The sequence below is a fragment of the Hemiscyllium ocellatum genome, chromosome 10, assembly GCF_020745735.1.
Source record: "Hemiscyllium ocellatum isolate sHemOce1 chromosome 10, sHemOce1.pat.X.cur, whole genome shotgun sequence".
In the NCBI taxonomy this organism is placed as follows: domain Eukaryota; kingdom Metazoa; phylum Chordata; class Chondrichthyes; order Orectolobiformes; family Hemiscylliidae; genus Hemiscyllium; species Hemiscyllium ocellatum.
In genome coordinates this window covers 104,955,851-104,973,595 of record NC_083410.1, presented here as the reverse complement: position 1 = coordinate 104,973,595, position 17,745 = coordinate 104,955,851, and the positions used below count along the sequence as shown (strand labels likewise).

Below are 17,745 nucleotides of genomic sequence, written 5' to 3'. Positions count from 1 at the left end.
ATAAGCAAGCGAGAGAGGGAGGGAGAGAAAGAGAGGAAAGAGAGAGACAGAGAGACAGTGACAAGAGAGAGAAAGAGACAAGGGAGGGAGAGAGAGAGAGAGAGAGAGAGAGAGACACAAGGGAGATGGAGAAATAGGGATGGAGAGAGACAGGAAAGAGAGAAACAGGGGGTGGGTGGGTGAAGCTGACAGACAAGGGAGAGACAGGAGAGAGACTGAGATGAGAGAGAAATACAGAGACAGACAACCAGGAGAGAAAGAGAGCAAGAGACAGTGTGAGAGAAAGGTGAAAGAGTGAGAGGCCGAGAGACAGGAGAGAGAGACACAGACAGAAAAGGGAGAGAGACAGGAAAGAGACAGAGGGAGGGAAAAGAGAGAGCAAGAGAGACAAGGAAAGAGACAGAGAGAGAGATTGATGAGAGAGAGAGACAGAAAGGAGAATGACAGTCAGGAGACAGAGAGAGAGAGAGACACACAGAGAAAATAGAAGCAGAAGGGAGAGATAGAGAGAAGGGACACAGAGAGACAGAGACAGAAAGAGAAGCAAAGGGAGACAAAGAGGTAAGGAAGAGATAGTGACAAGGAAGCGATAGAGACAAGATAGAAACACAGACAGAAATAAGAGATCCAGGAAAAGACACAGAGAAAGAAGATGAATGACAGAAATGGAAAGAAAGAGAGAGGCAAAGAGGAAGAGATAGGGGGGAGAGACAGAGAGAGAGAAAGAGAGAAAGAGAGAGAGAGAGAGAAAGAAAGAGAGACAGAGAGAGAGACAGAGAGAGAGAGAGAGAGAGACAGAGAGAGAGACAGAGAGAGAGACAGAGAGAGAGACAGAGAGAGAGAGAGAGAGAGAGAGAGAGAGAGAGAGAGATGAAAACAGTGGGTAACATGTTAATCTAATCCCCGTCACTATGGAATCAGGTCACACTGCAGAGACAACTCATTCTGCAGTCTGGTCCCTCAGATTGCAGAAGCAGATCTGCTGAAGGACTGGGAGTGATGGCGGGTCATCAGAGACAAACGCGTCTTTGAATCATCTACCCAGACACACTTTTGGCTACAAATCCTTAAATGTTAACAGTCCGTCCTGTATTGAACAAGGCAAATTCCTCTCTGAAACTGAATCTCCCAACAAGCTCAGGCACTGCGCTTTGTTTAATTTCAAGAAAACATCCACTTCAAACTCTTGCTGATCAACACATTTACGTTTCTAGCATTCCTCTATCATAAAAACATGGATACTCAGCTAACAGAAACATTAGGTTGTGAAAATACAGTCTGATAGAGCACTGATTGATAGAGAGTGAATGGAAACCCTTTTTCTGATATTACTCTGCCTTTAAGAGATGTGATTTGGAGGTACCGGTGTTGGACTGGGATGTACAAAGTTAAAAATCACAACGCCAGGTTATAGTCCAATAGGTCTAATTGGAAGCACTAGCTTTCGGAGTGCTGCCCCTTCATCAGGTGGTTGTGGATTCTTGCTCCTTGGATGCTGCCTGACCTGCTGTGCCTTTTCCAGTGCCATACTTGAGCAACTCATGCAACCACCTGATGAAGGAGCGGCGCTCCGAAAGCTAGTGCTTCCAATTAAACCTGGTGGACTATAACCTGGTGCTCTGTGATTTTTAACTTTAAGCGATGAGTTCTCTCCTGTTTCTCTTGCAGCAGGGTCTTCCCACAATGGTGTTGAGGTGTCTTGTCCCAGCAGGCACTTTGTAAATGGCTTTGGGTTTCTCCCTAGGTGGTTTTGGTTTTCAGAGTAAGACAAAAGAATCATGAGTGGGCACGGTCAGAGCTCTCACACACCCTGGGGACTTTAGTTTTGCTTTCAATTGTTATTTTTTGTTAGCTAGCTACTGGAGTTCTCTCTGCTGTGAGATCAAACACGTCGACACAGAGGTTTCCTCTTAGAAATCAAAAGGGACAGATTGTTTCCTTCAGTATCTTGTTCTACTGGACTGAAGACAGACAGCGGGTGAGAATAATAATTAATTTGCTGCCTTGTATTTTTTACCAAAGGGTGTGTTTATGGGATGCTGCCACTATTGTAACAGTTTATGATTCGTGGTTAGATACTGCATTGTCTTGTTGAGTATGACAATGGCGTAAAGTTATACCAACTCTTCATTTTGTTACATTTAATTGCCCTGTAAGAATAAAGTGTGTTTTGATTTATGTTTAGTGATGGACCATCAAATCATATCTGGAACATTTACCTCTAATATACAATAAGAGTTGGGGTCTCCATAATATAATTTGGGGAATGCTGGTCTAGTCCCTAACATTGTGCGTAAGAGGATAATTGCACTGCCTGGGCACTCCAGCCATCTCCTCAGAGGCCAGCAATGCCTGGCACATGTCAATGGCCAAGGATCACCTCTGCAAACAAAGGATGTAAGAGTATGTGGAAGCCATTCAGCCCTTTGAGTCTGCTTTGCCACTCAATACTTGCAGGATCTGGGAATAGGTTGCAGGAAAAGGCAGCACACTTCAAACAAATGCAGCAACCATCATCACCTCCCACCTTCACCCACCCATCGCCTACCTTTCACCTAGCCCCACAGCCCTTCCCCACACTCTTCCCCCCCCCCCCCCCCCAATTTATCTCTCAACCCCCTCCCCTCCCCTACCAGTCTTGAAGAAGGGTTATGCCTGATATGTTGACTCTCTTGCTCCTTGGATGCTGCCTGACCTGCTATGCCTTTTCCAATGCCATACTTCATCGGCTGATGCAACTTTGTTGACTCAAACCTGTCAAAAGTTCCATTTGTCTTCAGATACATCAAGACTTCCCACAATCTTGATTTTAATCCGACCCATCACATTTAAACCGCAACTTACAAGTGAAAACTTCAGCACATTCATATCATCCAAGGGTCTGACACATTAGGATTGCTCTAAAACCACCCAAATGCATTGATGCATGGCCACTCACCCATCGCCCACAATGAGCTGCAGGTGTTGGACATAGTTTGTTACGGTGCATTGGATCACTCCAATTCTAACATCTTGACCCTCTGTTGCATAGAACTGCAGTATTATTGTAAAAGGCAACATGCTGTCCAAGTTTTTCATCTTACGCTCACCAGTACAGATGCTCAAAAGACCAATCTTGAAGGAAGCAATAGGTTCTGCTGCACAGGGAAAGGGTAGTGACTAGTCAAGGCCTTGCCATGGAGGATGCACAGGAGAATTATCATCTCCTCATGTTTATGCAAAATTCAAAAAAGGCGCAACGCCTGAACGTGTTCCTTTTGCCTGCAGAGGACAGATCCCTATATCTGAATATACCGAAGTGTAAGTGAGATATGCAGTGCCTGAATGATCATCCCGAACTGTTTGTTACTGGTTTTCTTACATCCATTACTTGGCAGTTAACTGTCAGTTGTCATCTAACTGGTGCACTCCCTAAGAAAATGCCACTACCAATCAGAGTCCACATGCCAACCAATCAACACTCACAATATAAAATGTTGGCTCCCCTTTACATTAGTAAAAACCTTGGAGAAAATGTTGGGTTTCTCAGCAATATTCAACGTCTGCCTGGTATTGTGCCTGACAAGATTAATCACGTAAGGAGCAGATCTACAGGTGAGCTTAGCATCATGGAGCTTAATTTCCTTATAGGGCCATCTCTTGAATGACCGCGCACATAACAGAATGGGGAACCTCAGCAAATATGAAACCATGGTCTCACCTTGCTCTCCAGTCAAATACATCCTGTTCTTAAGGCTCACCCACATTTACCACTCATGCCTTCTCTTGCCATGCACAAGAACAATACACATTGGTCTGTCATATCTCAACATATACACAATAGCCAGCATTATACTATTTACCAGGTCCTCAGAAGATCGCAATGCATTCAAATCATTTGCCCTCCTCAACAGTGACTCCAATTTACAAGTCCTCCATTAGCTGGATGGTGCGTTGGAATGTCCATAAAACCAGAAGGCTGTAACAAAACAGAACAGGAGTAGGCCATTCAGCCCGTTGACCCTGCCCCGCCATTCAACAGGATTGTGGCTGATCCAGCCCTTTCCCTGTAACCCTTGATTCCCCGGCTAATCAAGAATCTCTCTCTTTCAGCCTTAAATACACACCAGGACTCTGGTCCCCAGAGCACTCTGTGGCAAGGATTTCCAAAGACTCTTAACCCTTAGAGAAGAAATTCCTTCTCATCTCAGTCTTGAACTGACTCCCCTTTATTCTGAGACTATGCCCACTGATCCCAGGTAAGGTGAAATATCTTTTCGGCATTTACCCTTGTCAAGTTCCTTAAGAATTCAGTATGTTTCAATGAGATCTCTTATTTTTCTCAAACTGTTTAACATCTGCACATAAAACCATTGTCCATACTTGGGACCATCCTAGTGAACCTTCCCTAAACTGCCTCCAATGAAATGATACATTTCCTTGAATGAGGGAACCAAAACTGCTCACAGTGCTCCACATGTGGTCTCACCGGCACTTTGTACAGTTGTAGTCAGACTTTCCTATTCCTATACTCCAAATTCATTGAAATAAAGGTTAATATTCCATTAGCCTTCCTGATTACCTGCTATACCTGTGTGCTTGCTTTGTTTTGTGCACAAATACCTCCAAGTCCCTTCATGTTGCAGTTTTCTGCAACGTTACTCCGTTTAAATAATGCCATTCTCCACGTGTGCTTCCAAAATTTGCATTTTCCCACAATATACTCCATCTGCCAACATCTTGCCCACTTACTTAACCTACCAATATCTCTGTAACCTGTATCCCTCTCACAACATGCTTTTCTATCTATTTAACGTTGTCTGCAGTACATTCACTTCCTTCCTCCAAGTCATTAATATTTATTGCAAACAGTTGCCTTTGGAAGCTTACTGGTCACAGATCACCACTTGCTGAATCCTGCCCATTAGCTAATTCTCCAAACTTGCCAGTACACCCCCTCTGAGTATAACCCTTCTTTCTGATATTGCCTGGCTTGCTGTGTTCTTCCAGCCTCCTGTGTGTCTTCTTTGGATTCCAGCATCTGCAGTTATTTTGTCATTAATATCCTACCTCCAATACCTTATCTTATGACTTATGTAAGCTACCTTGCCGAATGCCTTCTGGACATCCAAAGACAACACATCGACTGCCTCCCTCCTATCCACTCTGGTTGAGAGTTCATCAGAAATTAGTCAGACACAATTTCCCTTTCATCAGGCCATGCTGACTCTGCTTGATGAGATTATGATTTTCCAAATGTGCTGCTATTACTTCATTAATTACTTAATGATCGATTCCAACACCTTTCCAACAATAAATGTTCGTTAATTGGGCTACATTTACTCACTCTTTGTCTCTGTCCCTTTTTGAACAGAATGTCACATGAGCAGATTTTCAATTCTCTGGGACCACTCCAGAATCAATGCATCCCTTGTCTCTGTAGCTGAGATCTTAGAATGAAAACTATCAGGGGATCTATTGGCACGGTGAAAGAAAAGGAACAACATGGTGGTTCAGTGGTTAGCACTGCTGCCTCACAGCACCAGGATCCCAGGTTTGATTCCAGCCTCAGGCAACTGTCTGTGAGGAGTTTGCACATTCTCCCTGTATCTGTGTGGGTTTCCTCCCACAGTCCAAAGATGTAGGTCAGGTGAATTGGCCATGCTAAATTGCCCAAAGTGTTAGGTGCTTTAGTCAAAGGGAAATGGGTCTGGGTGGGTTACTCTTTGGAGGGTCGGTGTGGACTTGTTGGGCCGAAGGGCCTGTTTCCACACTGTAGAGAAACTAACCTAATCTGCCTTTCATCCCATTAGTTTGTCTAAAACTACCTCTCTCATGGCGGTGATGGTACTTAATTCCTCCCCTATATTCTTTAATATTAATAGTGATTCTACCATAAAGACTGATGCAAAATATCTGTTTAATTCCACTGCCATTTCCTTGTTTCCTGAAACTATCCTCTCAGATTCATTTTCTAAGAGGTCAATGTTTCTTTGACCATTCTCCTCCTTTTGATATGTTTAAAGAAGCTCTTATTGTCAGTCTTTATACCCCTCTCTAGATTGCCTTCAGTTTTTTTTCTGTCTTTATTTTCTTTTGAGTTTTCCTTTGCTGGGTTCAGAATTTTTCCCAGTCTTTGAGGCTGTCATTTTGGTCTCCTATGTGCTTTTTTTTTCAAATTCATACCCTCCTTAATTTATACAGTTAGCCATGGTTGGTTTATCTCTATCTTAGAATCTCTCCTCTTATTGGAATGCGTTTGCTGACAGTCATGATTCACCTCCTTAAATATCTGTCACTACTGCTTATTCTCGGTCATTCCTAATCTACCTTCCCAATTTAACTCAGCTAACTCTCTCCTTATTTCATTTTAATTCTCTAAGTTAAACACAGTTGCTTCTGACCCAAGTTTTTCACTCTCAAACTGAATATTAAATTGTACCAAGTTATGATCACTACTTCCTGAAGGATCTTTTAATCAGAGGTCATTCATGAAACCTGCCTCATTACCCATTACTAGATCCAAGATAGCTTGCTCCCTGGTCAACTCCATGACATACAGCTCTTGGTAACTGCCCCAATGCATTCTATGAATTCCTGCAGACATGAAAGTTATGACAAAAACACAATTCTTTACTTCTCGGTTTCTCATAGAAGTTTGCTATTATTAGTGTAATAGTCCATACATCAACAGAGGCAGTAAAACAAACTTGATTAGGCAACATGAGGCCAGTCAAGACTGCTCTGGAGAGATGCAAATGTTGCCACAAAAGGTCCTTTGCACTTCGGGAAACGAAACAGCCCGGTAAAACTGGGCAGTGATGCTGGGGATCCTGATGCTGATCGGCAGAAGAGGATAGAATCACGATAACCACATTGAACAAATGCACTGGCTACCTACTTCATATGCATGCGTTGCTCAAGAACAGAAACCCCTGAGTTTGGAACAAACTATGAATTTCAGATTGTCACTGATAGGCAACTGTATGGCCAATGTTAGCTCCATGCTGCAATTGTGCTACACAGGTATTTGTAACAAACAGCTAATTTCCCTGAGTTTTGTAACTCCGTGTGCCTCATAAATACAGTTGTGATTTAATAGAAGGTACAAGCAAATGTGGTATCAATTCCAACAAATTTGCCTCCTGAAATAAAGTGACAACTCTTCCAAAGAGGGGTCATTTAGGACCTGAAATGTTAACCCTGTTTCTGCCTTCAAAGAGGGAACCAAACCTGTGCATTGCTCAAGCATTTCCTATTTTTATTTCAGACCCAACGTTCCTCACTTCTTCCTCCTTCAGCCGACAGGTAACAGATTTGTGTTCCTTCAAATCAACTGCGTTATGGAAGTCTACTTGATTTGCTAACCACCAAGGTTTATGAAACTTGCTCTTCACCATCTCCCCAAGCTCTTTTTAATGATTACAGTCCCTCTCTTTGGAGATTCTGGAAATGCTTCACATGCCGTCAGTGTTCCAGTGTTCCAAAATGCTAATGGACCACAATTTTTTGTTTGAAAAGTGCAGAGAAATCTTTACTACTGGTAAATGAAATGCCCCCTAGTCTTCAAATGGTACTAAAAACAAATAGCAAAATATTGGGAAAAAACTCAAAATGTTGTCTTCAAAATGTGGTATCGGAGCACGGTGTGGTACGGGAGGAAATTCTATACAAATTGTCAGTTCTTTTCCTTCTGCTTGTGGAACGTTATTTAAACCTACTTGGAACAGTCTGACCAGGAAAAATAGTACAATTCCAGCAAACGTTGCAAAAGTCGCATCAGGATAACCTTCATCTATTTTATAAGGTTAAAAACAATGACTGCAGATGCTGGAAACCAGATTCTGGATTAGTGGTGCTGGAAGAGCACAGCAGTTCAGGCAGTATCCAAAGTAGAGCAAAATTGACGTTTCGGGCAAAAGCCTCACTGCCTTTATTCGTTGCACTTTGGATGCTGCCTGAACTGCTGTGCTCTTCCAGCACCACTGATCCAGAATTCATCTATTTTATGCATAACCTTACCCAGAATGTACAGCAAAATTATATTTAAATATTTCCAAGGCAGAGGTAAACAGATTCTTCATTACCAAGGGGATGGAAGGTTACCAAGGGCATTGGTGGCACAGTGGCTCAGTGGTTAGCACTGCTGCCTCACAATGCCACAGACCTAGGTTCGATTTCAGCCTTGGATGACTGTCTGCGTGGAATCTGCACATTCTCCCCGTGTCTGCGTGGGTTTTCACTGGGTGCCTTTGTTTTTCTCTCACAGTCCGAAGATGTGCAGGTTAGGTGGATTGGCATACTTCAGTGACTAGAGTTGTGCAGGTTGGGTGGGTTAGCCACGGTAAATGTGGGGTGATATGGATAGGGTGAGGGCTAGTTCAGTGTGGATACTTTCTATCCTGTGCAGGAATATGGATTTAAGGTTAACATCAGAGCAGCCATGATCACATTGAATCGGCAGAATTGGCTTGAAGGGTCAAGCGGCCTACTCTAGTTTCTTATGTGTGTGAACAGGCCTCCCAGCCTATAAATGTGCCACATGAACCTCTCTCCTTAACTTCCCCACTATCAGGCAGTCCTTTGATTCCTCTCTCTCACATGTATTTACTTCTCCTCTGTGCCACCGTGGGCGGCACGGTGGCACAGTGGTTAGCACTGCTGCCTCACAGTGCCCGAGACCCGGGTTCAATTCCCGCCTCAGGCGACTGACTGTGTGGAGTTTGCACGTTCTCCCCGTGTCTGCGTGGGTTTCCTCCAGGTGCTCCGGTTTCCTCCCACAGTCCAAAGATGTGCGGGTCAGGCCCACAGTGATAGGTAAGGGGTAAATGTAGGGGTATGGGTGGGTTGCGCTTCGGTGGGTCGGTGTGGACTTGTTGGGCCGAAGGGCCTGTTTCTACACGAAGTCTAATCTAATCTAAAAAAAAGGCATCCAACCTCAGTCAGCCCCACATTCCAATCACTCTCCACATCAAGAGACTTCTCTGGAACTGCCTGTAGCTTTAGTGGCGAGTGTCTCAAATTTATGGATCTTGGTTACAACAAACTCATGCATGTGACACCAAAATTAGCAATATGTTAGCAGAACAAATATCCCTCGAATTAAATGCACATGGTCAAAATTGGAGTCAACAATATTGCAAAAGTGTCAACAATATACTGGGACTTCAGAGGTTAGGTCATGAGGAGGGATTATATAAATTAGACCTGCTTTCTTGAAAGTGTCTGATCAAAATCTTCAAGATATTAACAGGAAAAGACAGAGTAGATAAATATAAACTATTTCCACTTTTGTAGTGTGGAAACAGGCCCTTCGGCCCAACAAGTCCACATCAACCACCAAAGCACAGCCCACCCAGACCCATTCCCCTACATTTACCCCTTCACCTAACACTACGGGCAATTTAGCATGAAGCAATGCAACTGCTTCAGCAAGAGCAGCGACAGATGAACCAGTTAATTCAAAGCATGTTAAGAAGCTGGAATGATTCACTTCATTTAAAGAGCTGTTTAGATTTAAACCTGGAGCAGATGATAATAAACTTATCCGACAACCAGAATCTCTCATTTCCAAACAGCACTGGGAACAGAAATCTACAGCTTCCCGGAGACCACCCCGATTCCAGCAAAAGCAAATTTCACCACAGATGAACTACATCCTTTACGCTACAAGTTTAGAAGGTTTTAATGGCCGAAATGCAGGAGAAGCAAGTGACGGCACAGTCACAAACACGGAGCTAATACAAAATGACTGACTGCTTACCTGTTCCAAATTAGTTTTCCATTCTCATTGCAAAGAAATGTCTTCTTTCCCTGGGAGAAAGGAAAGCAATGTTTTAGAGGTGAAAATGCAAAATCATTGCATCGAGTCAACTGCTTGCAATAAATCTCACAAAAAAAAAGTCATTTTTGGCAGATACTAAGATAACGTCGTTTCCTTAAATCCCTGTAAAATGTCCTGCCAACCAAAACACAGACCCCCCCCGCAAATACCACAGAACGTGTCTTTCCAACTACAACAAGACCCGAGTCACCTCTGAAGTAAGACAAAATATTTATTAAAGACTTATTATGCATTGTTCCCCACACGCAAGACGTTTAGAGGGGACTGGAGGACAAAACTTTGGGAGGTATCTGGAACTCGCTGTCTGAAAGGGTGAGAAAGGCTAGAATTATGCCGACATTTCAGAAATATTCCGATGAAATACTACAGCGCACAAGGCAAGGCTAAAGACCAAATGCCCGGAAAGGGGATCAGAGCAGATGGTACAGTGCAGACTCAAATCGCCGAAGGAATTCTTTCGATGCTGTAAAACCCAATGACTCTGTCAAACATTCAGTAAATTATGGATCCTTGCTTATTCTCAGCACACTTGAGCTTCACAGACCAAACCAAAGGTGGAATAAAAACGTAGAGTCATAGAGATGTACAGCAAGGAAACAGACTCTTCTGTCAACGCGTCCATGCCGACCAGATATCCTAAATTAATCTAATCCCATTTGCCAGCACTTGGCCCATATCCCTCTAAACCTTTCCTATTCATGTACCCATCCAGGTGCCTTTTTCAATGTTGTAATCATACCAGCCTCCAACACTTCTTCTGGCAGCAAATTCCATAGATACACCACCCTCTGCATGAAAAAGTTGCCCCTTAGGTCCCTTTTAAATCTTTCCCCTCTCACCTTAAACCTATGCCTTCTAATTTTTGACAGCTCTACCCTGGGGAAAAAGACCTTGCCTATTCACCACATCCATGCCCCTCATGATTTTAAAAACCTCTAAGGTCATCCCTCAGCCTCCGATGTTCCAGAGAAAATAGCCCCAACATCTTCCCTCTCTCCCCTACACCTTAAATGCTCCAGCCCTGGCAACATCCTTGTAATTTTTTTCTGCACCCTTTCATGTTTCACAATATCTCTCCTATAGCAGGGAGATCAGCATTGAAAGCAGTACTCCAAAAGTGGCCTAACCATTGATCTGTATAGCCACAACATGACTCCCCCCAACTCCTATACTCAATGCACTGACCAATAAAGGCAAGCATACAAATCCTTCACCATCCTGTCTACCTGCAAGTCCACTTTCAAGGAACTATGTACCCGCACCCAAGGTCCCAGGACTGATAGATTTCTGATTGGGAGGGGGGGGGCGCGAAGTGGGGGGTTACAGGCACTTGAAATCTTTGATCAGCAGTGATTGTGGTGAAAGGCGGGGAAATCTTGATGGTCTGAATGGCCTCCTCCTATGTTCCTTCCAAAATAGTTGCTCCTACTGACAGAAGGGCCCTTGTAATTTTCATTTTGACGCTGAATTGCAGTAAAGGTGTGCAAAGGAAGCAAAATGAAACTGGGACATCTAAAGCTGGACACTCACTGATATTACACCACAGTGCTATTTATCAAATCAGAAAGTAGACATCAAGACACAGACTTCTGGGTTTTTTTTGGCTATAAACTGATACACTGCAAATGCAAAGACATATCAATCAGGACAACTTTACTTGCAGTGATCACAAAACTCTAAAATAGCATTTCTGACCATCATTATAAAACCAAGAAACACTCTCAGCCAAAAATACCTTCTGCAAGTGAAATTACAAAAGTAAATGACGCAAGTAATTTTAATGCAAGTATTTTTACATCAGCTATTAAGGGAACGAAAAGCCAGCTAGTGGAGCACTTAAAACAAATATTGAAGCAGATTGTGGTTTGTAAATAAGCAAGCTTCTCTTTCATGCTTTTTTTTTCCCCACTGTTATCTGGACGCAATTTCTTTGAAGGCTGTTTTGCTTAATTTGATTATGAATACGTTGTTTCAACCATAATGTAATTGACTATGAATAAACAAATTTGCAGATGTAGAGTCCGACAGGTACCAATAATATCATAAGTTGGAAACACAGTGACTAATCTACCCTTTTTATTCATGCAGGTCGGTTTGAAGGATACAGTGAAAGATTTAGACAAAGGAACAGAGGCTTTGGGAGCGGGAGTACACCTGCTCACCGTTCAGTGAGAGCTATTTGTGGTCTGATCCCCACTCTCTTGCCTTCTTCACAGTTCTGAACTCTCTCGGTCTATCAAAATTCTATCTAATTAGATGACACAGCTTCTGTTACTTTCTGGAGAGTTCCACGGAGTAATGACCATCTGAGACAAGACGGTGCTTAAAATCTGTGTCTAAAAACAGAGGTATTTAATTCTTAAACTGCGTCCCCCAATTCTATTTCCCCCCACAACAGACAAGAATGGGTCGAATCATAACAAAGTCCTTTCTCACTGGGAAAGTGTTTCAGCAACTGCACTCATCCTTTGAGATTAACTGCAGCGATCATGGCAAAGTCATATTTCACACTGCACTAGGAAGCAGCATCCACAAAATCAGACTCAACTCTGATCAGCTGCTTTTAAGTCTAAGCTTTTCCTGTCGGTGTTCACCAGCTATGAACGACAGATTTTTCCACAAATCTGTTACAAAAGATTGTGCATTCCTAAATTTGGCTGGGGGAGGGAAGGGCATGTGGCAGGGACAGGCAGAGAGGAGAGTGGGGAGATGGTGCACAACAGATAGGTGTGGGGAGAGTGGGAGAGCAGGAGGAGTGTGTGCAGGGGAGAGGGGTGCAAGGCAGAGGAGTGCACAGGACCAGAGGGAGAAGAGTGAGAAGGAGTGGGGAGAGTGCATGCAGGAGGAGACAGCATGCATAAGAGAAGCAAGGAAAGGATTTCAGGGAGTCCAGTGTGGGTGAAGGGAGCGGGACAAGAAATGCAGCCACACAGCTCACAGGGAGGAAGGTACGAGAAAAAGTGTGGGGAAACAGAGAGAGAGCAAATGAGAAGCAGGAGGGGAGAGAGAGAGAGACAGACAGACAGACAGACAGACAGACAGACACGAGTGAGGAATGGTGAGGGGAAAACAGAGCAAGTGAGGAAAATGCAAGAGAACCACAAGTGAGGAGCAGAAGGAGACAGTGAGTGAGGAACGGGGGAGACAGGGGCAGAGAGCAAGTGGGGAACATTGGACAAGAGAGAGAGAGAGTAGGGAACAGGGGAGAGAGCGCGAGTGAGAAATGGGTCGGGAGGAGGGAGAGAGTGTGACCGAGGAATGGGCAAGAGAGTCAGTAAGAAAGAAGCAGGAAGAGAGACAGTGAAGTGCAGAGGGAGGGACAGCAGTGAGGAGAGGGGAAGACACTGTAATTGAAGAGCAGAGGGGAAAGATAGTATGGGTCAGAGTGGTGACAGAGTTTGGAGAGAGTGTGGTGGGCAGACAGTGGGAGAGGATTACATGGGGAAAGACAGCAATAGACAATGATGTGGGTCAAGTTTAGATTTAACTAAATTATAATAAACAGCAATAAATTCTGAATAAATGCTGTTATAATTAAGTGCTGTCCCTAAAATATCTCACAAATATTACTGTCAGAAGGCTTGATGCTATTTACACATTCACACAGATTCTTTGGTCATGAGGAAATATAGCATCTGAGGTTCATAGAAATTGATGTAATTTTTTTTCTGTCCAATGTTTAAATTTGACTTAGCTATTTTCAAAATAATGAGAACTATTAAATCCACATTTGGTCCATTCAGAGCACAGTGTAAAGTAATTAGTTTACTGCAATCTTTCATTATGACTGGACTTTCCCGTAAGCTCAGGCCTGGAATTAGCAGGTTGAAATTGATTTTTCAAAACAAGGTTTCCATCAGGAGTGAGCTTGGTAATATTGACATTATGGTGTTTATTTGCTTTACTATTAACAGCTCCATCTGACCTGAAGTGATGACTCAAATAAAAACATTTTGAGAATAGATTTTGAAGGTAAGAGTTGCCAGCTGTTTTGTTTCACTCCACTCTTGAAAATTATAAATAGTCAACAAGAAAGAAAAAAAACACAACTGGCATTACAAAGTCTGGTCCCAATGACAAGGGCACAGTCTTCACTGAGTGAGATTCATTTTAAGTTAGAAACTCCATTTTGCTTCGTGTTTGAAAGTAAACTGCCTGAAAATGAAAGATTGATTCGACTAAATTGCAATTAAATAACTTTCAATTGTTACAAAAGGTCCTTCCATTTAAAAAAAGATGTAGACGATTTTTTAAGGTGCTGATTTCAGCACTCCAAGTTTCACCCTATAGAAGAACTAGAATATAGAAAATGAAACTTCATTGTGGACAATCCTAATTTACTCTGCACATGAACAATTGCTTCTGGAACATGGGAAAGTTACAAAGATATCGCAGTACCTATTCTGGCCTAAAAATATAACCATTATTCTGACTGAACGATGAGCACCACTGCATTTAATGGAAGTGCCACTGGAAAAATACTAGCTTAAAGAAACACAAGTGAAAAATGAACCACAGGGACTCCAAATGCAACAAAGAGAGGAGTCTACATACAAACGTTTTGGAGTAGGAGCAGATGTAGACCAGAGTGGTGCTGGAAAAGTACAACAGGTCAGGCAGCATCCAAGGATCAGGAAAATTGATGTTTCGAGCAAAAGCCCTTCATCAGGAATAGAGGCAGGGATCCTAACCTGCTGTGCTTTTCCAGCACCACTCTAATCTAGACTCAGGTTTCCAGCATCTGCAGTCCTCGTTTTTAACCATGCAGATGTAGACCATTCAGCCCATCATGTCTGATTCACCATTCTAGAAAACACTTCCATCGGGTCACCTCTCACTTCTCTAAACTGCAGTGGGAATAAGCCCAGCCAATCCAAATTATCCTCCTAAGACTTGCCGTTCATTCCAGGCATCAGTCTGAAAATAATCCTTCACTGGAGGCAGTTCTGGAGAAAGTTCAGTGAGGTGGTCCACGGCATGCAGGAATTGTCTTTGCAGCAGATGTGAGCCAAGCTGGGAGCCTACTCATTGCAATATCAAAGAATGAAAGGTGATCCCATTGAAAGGTAAAGGATTCTCAAGGGGCTTGACAGGGTAAATGCTGAGATGATGTTTCTCATCATCTTATCGAAGAGTCCTGGACCTGTTGGACTATAACCTGGTGTTGTGTGATTTCTTAACTTTGGACCAGAAGCCTTAGTCTCAGAACAAAGGGACATCAATTTCAGACTGAGTTAAGGAGGAATTTATTCTCTCAAAGGGTTGCGAGTCTTTCAAACTCCTTGTGACACACAGAGCTATGGAGACCGAGTCTTGATCAGAGGTTGATCGATCGGGAAATCAAGAGTTACGGGGAAGAAATAGGAGCAGAATTAGACCTTTTGGCCCAATGAGTCTGCTCTGCCATTCCATCATGGCTGATATGTTTCTCATCCCCATTCTCGTGCCTTCTCCCCATAACCTTTGACTTTCTCAATAATCAAGAACCTATCCTAGCCTTAAAGACATTCAATGGCTTGGCCTCCACAGCCTAGAAAGGCAATGAGTTTCACAATTGGTGGAAGAAACAGATGAAGAAATTCCTCAGTTCTAAAAGGTCACCCATAAGACCATAAGACATAGGAGTGGAAGTAAGGCCATTCAGCCCATCGAGTCCACTCCGCCATTCAATCATGGTTGATGGACATTTCAACTCCACTTACCCGCATTCTCCCCGTAGCCCTTCATTCCTCAAGACATCAAGGAATCATTCTGAGACTGAGCCCTCAGGTCCGAGTCTCTCCTACTGGCGGAAGCACCTTCTCCACACCTACTCTATCCAAGCTTCTCGGTTTCAAAACAGATTCCCCCTTCATCCTTCTAAAATTCATCAAGTCAGAGTCCTCAACCGTTCCTCACAGGACAAGCCCTTCATCCCCTGGGTCATTCGTGTAACCCTTTTCTGGACCCCCTCCAATGCCAGCACATTCTTCCTTAGATACAGGGCCCAAATCTCATCATTGTATTCCTCATACAATCTAACTAGAGCCTTAAACAGCCTTGGCAGTATATCTCTTGTCTTTTATTCTAACCCTCTTGAATGCTAACACTGCATTTGCCTTCTTAACGGCCAATTAAACCTGCAGGTTAACCTTCATAGAAATCTGAACGAGGACCACAAATCCTTTCGCGCTTCAGATTTCTGAACATTTCCCCCATTTCTACGCCGCTACTCTTTCCACCAAAATGCATAACCTCACACGTTCCCACGTTGCACTAGAAATGCTGCGTCTTTGCCCACTCTCCCTAAGTTTATCTGCAGCCTCCTTGCTTCCTCAACACCAAGAAAATGGAGGCAAGGAATGTGGTTGGATCAGCCATGGTCCTATGGAATGGTGGAACAGGTCGAGAGACCAAATGGCCTACTCCATTGCCTATTTCTTTTGATCTTAAAACACTTCCACCTCTCACTTCTCTAAACTGCAGTGGGAATAAGCCCAGCCGATCCAACTTATCCTCCTAAGACTTGCCGTTCACTCCAGGCATCAGTCTGAAAATAATCTTTCACTGGAGGCAGTTCTGGACAAAGTTCAGTGAGATGGTCCACGGCATGCAGGAATTGTCTTTGCAGCAGATGTGAGCCAAGCTGGGAGCCTACTCATTGCAATTTCAAAGAATGAAAGGTGGTCCCATTGAAAGGTAGAGGTTTCTCAAGGGGCTTGACAGGGTAAATGTCTTCCCCTTATCGAAGAGTCCTGGACCTGTTGGACTATAACCTGAACTTCCTCCTGGACAATTACAACACTAAAACTAAGGACTCTTGAATTGAAATGTATTGTTAAGAAAGCCGCACGCATCTCTCAAACACTGCAAGGCACTTTAAATATTAATTCTTCCAATTCACTATTCAGGTGAACTTGCCAGAGTCAGTTTTTTTTTGATTTTGCAGACGTCAATCCATCAGAAACAAAAACACGTTAGAATTAGCTGCTAAGTCTGACTGGAGCTTGAAATATTGGCGGTTGCATAATGAATTTTATGCAATAACTCTCGTGGAGAGCCGCTGGCTGCAGCTAAAGCAGGAAGGGAATCAGACCAGTATCCTTTGTCAATACAAAGTAGCATCAAGTGCGGGCTTTGCACGGGGACGGCGCTGTCAAGTTGGTGGTGTCTTCCCGTCTGAAACTCACTGGCAAACCGGCTCCTGCTTAACCCACGATGCCAAACAGTCACCAACCATTTTGCAGCAACTTCGCTCCATTACCTCTCAACGCAGCTCCCTCTCTCTGGGACTTGTTTTGTGTGTGTGGGGTTGCTAATCGTTGCAAAGAAAAAAACCCATCTCGTTGTAACAATCAGTAAAATAAAAATAGGAAGGAGTTATTGATTTGGCTTTGTCCGGACAACCTCTGCCGTGTAACATGCACTTTCCACTGCCCTCGACCGGGTGATAGTTTGCAAAATACAGGGAGGGTCAGGGGGATTGATTCGGTCTCTCGTCGCTGTGGCCGGGTCACTGAGGCTGGGGCAAGGAAGGAAGGGAGAGACGCTTGCCTACCTGTCAACCACACAGCTGCTGGGTCCGTCCTGTTTTGCACTCGGCAAAATCCCACCCAAGAAACAAGCAGCTGCCGCGCACACCCAGCAGACTGCTCTGTTCATGAGAAAAAAAATGCTTCAAATGACACCGCGTCAGGAAGGAACTAATACATAAACATAGGCGTGCATTACAAAGAGAGAGAGAGAGCGTAAAACAAAACTGATTTCTTACATCAAACAGACAGGGAGAGGAGATGTGGGCGTACTCCAGCGGAGCCGGTTGCTGTGGTGATGGGAGGGCTGCTGCCCAGTCACACACGTTGTCCTCAGTCACACTCTCATACTGGAGAAGCGGACTTTCCCCTCCACACAACACCCCCCCCACACACACGCAAAAAAAATCT

At 43.7% G+C, this 17,745-nt stretch overlaps 1 protein-coding gene across 4 annotated transcripts in view; it reads right to left on the bottom strand.

The window, feature by feature from the left end:
- Window positions 1-17,455, bottom strand: part of LOC132819886 (1-phosphatidylinositol 4,5-bisphosphate phosphodiesterase beta-4) — a 532,815-nt gene extending 515,360 nt beyond the window's left edge. For all 4 annotated transcript variants that reach the window (XM_060831826.1, XM_060831835.1, XM_060831830.1 and 1 more), the window contains exons 1-2: window positions 17,361-17,455; window positions 9,743-9,792 (exon numbers count right to left, since the gene is read on the bottom strand). The gene's annotated coding sequence lies outside the window, so the exon portion shown is untranslated. The remainder of the gene's footprint in view (window positions 1-9,742; window positions 9,793-17,360) is intronic.
- Between the last annotated feature and the right edge of the window lie 290 nt (window positions 17,456-17,745).